The sequence below is a fragment of the Octopus bimaculoides genome, chromosome 29, assembly GCF_001194135.2.
Source record: "Octopus bimaculoides isolate UCB-OBI-ISO-001 chromosome 29, ASM119413v2, whole genome shotgun sequence".
NCBI classification, from domain to species: domain Eukaryota; kingdom Metazoa; phylum Mollusca; class Cephalopoda; order Octopoda; family Octopodidae; genus Octopus; species Octopus bimaculoides.
The window spans coordinates 1,188,281-1,190,876 of NC_069009.1; the positions used below are offsets into that span (position 1 = coordinate 1,188,281).

Below are 2,596 nucleotides of genomic sequence, written 5' to 3' on the forward strand. Positions count from 1 at the left end.
TGCTGGATATGGTCAAGAAACTTACAGAAAGAGTCAAAGCTTGATTAATTAGAAACAGAATTAGAGATGCAGTTTGGTTTTGTGCCAAGAAGAAGGACTACTGTTGCCATCTTCTTAGTAAAACAATTTCAGATGTATTTAACTAGAAATAAACCATTGAACTTAGCATTCGTTGAGCAGGAGAAAGCCTTTGACATGACATGGTGGTCTCTAAGGAAGCTAGGAGTTGACAATTGGCTTGTAATGGCTGTACACACCATGTACATGGATTCTGTCAGTAAGATGAGAGTTGGCCATAAGCAGAGCAATGAATTTAGGCACAGGTTCTTAGCATCCTCCTATACATCATTGTCCCTCAGACTCTAGCAGAGCAATTTAAGATTGGCTGTCCTTGGGGACTACTATATGCTAATGGTCTCATTCTCAGAGTGGAATCTAGAAAAGAATTAGAAAAGAAATTCATGAAAATATCATGTAGTATGCACTCTAGATTGGATGGTGTAAGGAAGGGCATTGACATGTAGAAACCATAATAAAACAGACACTGGAGCCTGACATGGTCCTCGGACTTGTATTCTGTCAAAACATCCAAACCATGCCAGCTTGAGACATGTATTTTAAATGGCGATGATGATAATCCCAACCACAATCATAATTATTATGATAGCTATAATCCTAGTTACTCGATGACCTCAAGAGTACTGGAGCAATGAGAAAATGCACCTAGTACATTCTGTAAAATGATTGGCATTAGGAATGGTATCCAACCATAGAAACCATGCCAAAGCAAACAATGAACTTGGCAAAGTCCTGCCGCCTGTTGGATCCTGTCTAATTGTCCAAGGTGCTATATCTTTGTCCGACGTCACTTCGTCAAACGTCTTTTTGTCCGATGATTTTTTTTGTCCAACGACAAATCCTATTAATAAAATTCTCAATTTTATTTTGATGTTCACCTTGTTTTCTAAAGAGTATATTTAAAATTGGACAAAAAAAATCATCAGACAAAAAGACGTCGGACCAAAAGATATGGACGAAGTGACATTGGACAAAAAGTCGGGTCACAATTGTCCAACTATGCCAGCATGGAAGGAGGCCCTTAAATTATGATAGTTATGATTAGTGCTCTTAAAATGAAATTGAGTCAATCAAAAACAAAAAAAATTAAAGTAACTAAAGACTCTGAGTTAAGAGAAAGAAACAGAAGACAGAATTGAAAAGACAGTGTCTAGTTTAAAAGGAGAAAAAGGTTTGTAAATCAATTTACCATTTTGGGTGATTTTATAAATTTCTATTTTTGTCGAATCTGTAAAAGATGAAAACAAAAATTTTTGAGTTTCAGATCGCGGTTTCGATTCCTAGACCGGGCGTTGTGAGTGTTTATTGAGCGAAAACACCTAAAGCTCCACGAGGCTCCGGAAGAGGATCGTAGCGAACCATGCTGTACTCTTCCACCACAATTTTCTCTCACTCTTTCTTCCTGTTTCTGTTGTGCCTGTATTTCAAAGGGCCAGCCTTGTCACGCTGAATATTCCCGAGAACTACGTTAAGGGTACACGTGTCTGTGGAGTACTCAGCCACTTGCACGTTAAATTCACGAGCAAGCTGTTCCGTTGATCGGATCAACTGGAATCCTCGACGTCGTAAGCGACGGAGTGCCAACACACGCTCTTTTCATTTCTCTGTATCTCTTTTAGGATAAGGATTCTATGATTCAATGTTGTTTTTAAACTAATTATTTCTATAATAAAATAATTCCTAATTTCAGATGTTTATTTCTATATGAGTGTATACCTTAAAAGACATCCATCATCACAACACACACTTTCACTCACTCACTGTCTCTCTTTTTCTCTCTCTCGCACACATGTACACACACACACACACACACACACACATACAAACACATAAGTCCATTTCATAGACACTTACATACATATTTCACTTTCTGCTTTCTCTCCCCCTTTTCGCTTTCTCTTTTCTTTCAATTTCTGCGCTCTTCAAAGCATAAATAAATATAGTTTCACAGAATGACAAAATAAACGCAGAATGAGAAGACACAGAGACAGGAAACAAATTTCTATAGAAATTGAAAGACGGGTAACTGTGAGAGACAGACGCTGATGTTTCGTGCACCTTGCATGTTCTATGTGAAAGACAACCAGCACAAAGTTGATATTGTATGCTTTATAGATGAAGATGAAAGAAAGCTGGCACAAAAAGAGTGGGACAGTGGGAAAGAAGGAGGCACTGAAAAAGAGGTCATGTACAAGAAGGAGACACAGAACAAACAGGACATTTCACATATTCTTTTCCTTCATCATCATCATCATCATCATCGTTTAACGTCCGCTTTCCATGCTAGCATAGGTTGGACGATTTGACTGAGTACTGGTGAAACCGGATGGCAACACCAAGCTCCAATCTAATTTGGCAGAGTTTCTACAGCTGGATGCCCTTCCTAACGCCAACCACTCAGAGAGTGTAGTGGGTGCTTTTACGTGTCACCCGCAAGAAAACGGCCATGCTCGAAATGGTGTCTTTTATGTGCCACCCGCACAAGAGCCAGTCCCAGGGCATTGAAACGATCTCGCTC

General features: G+C 39.2%; 1 protein-coding gene across 1 annotated transcript in view; it reads right to left on the bottom strand.

The window, feature by feature from the left end:
- Positions 1 to 1,267: 1,267 nt before the first annotated feature.
- The window catches only part of LOC106879015 (zinc finger protein 239), a 9,212-nt gene continuing 7,883 nt past the window's right edge, over positions 1,268 to 2,596 (bottom strand). The window contains exon 3 of the transcript XR_008267020.1: positions 1,268 to 1,306. The gene's annotated coding sequence lies outside the window, so the exon portion shown is untranslated. The remainder of the gene's footprint in view (positions 1,307 to 2,596) is intronic.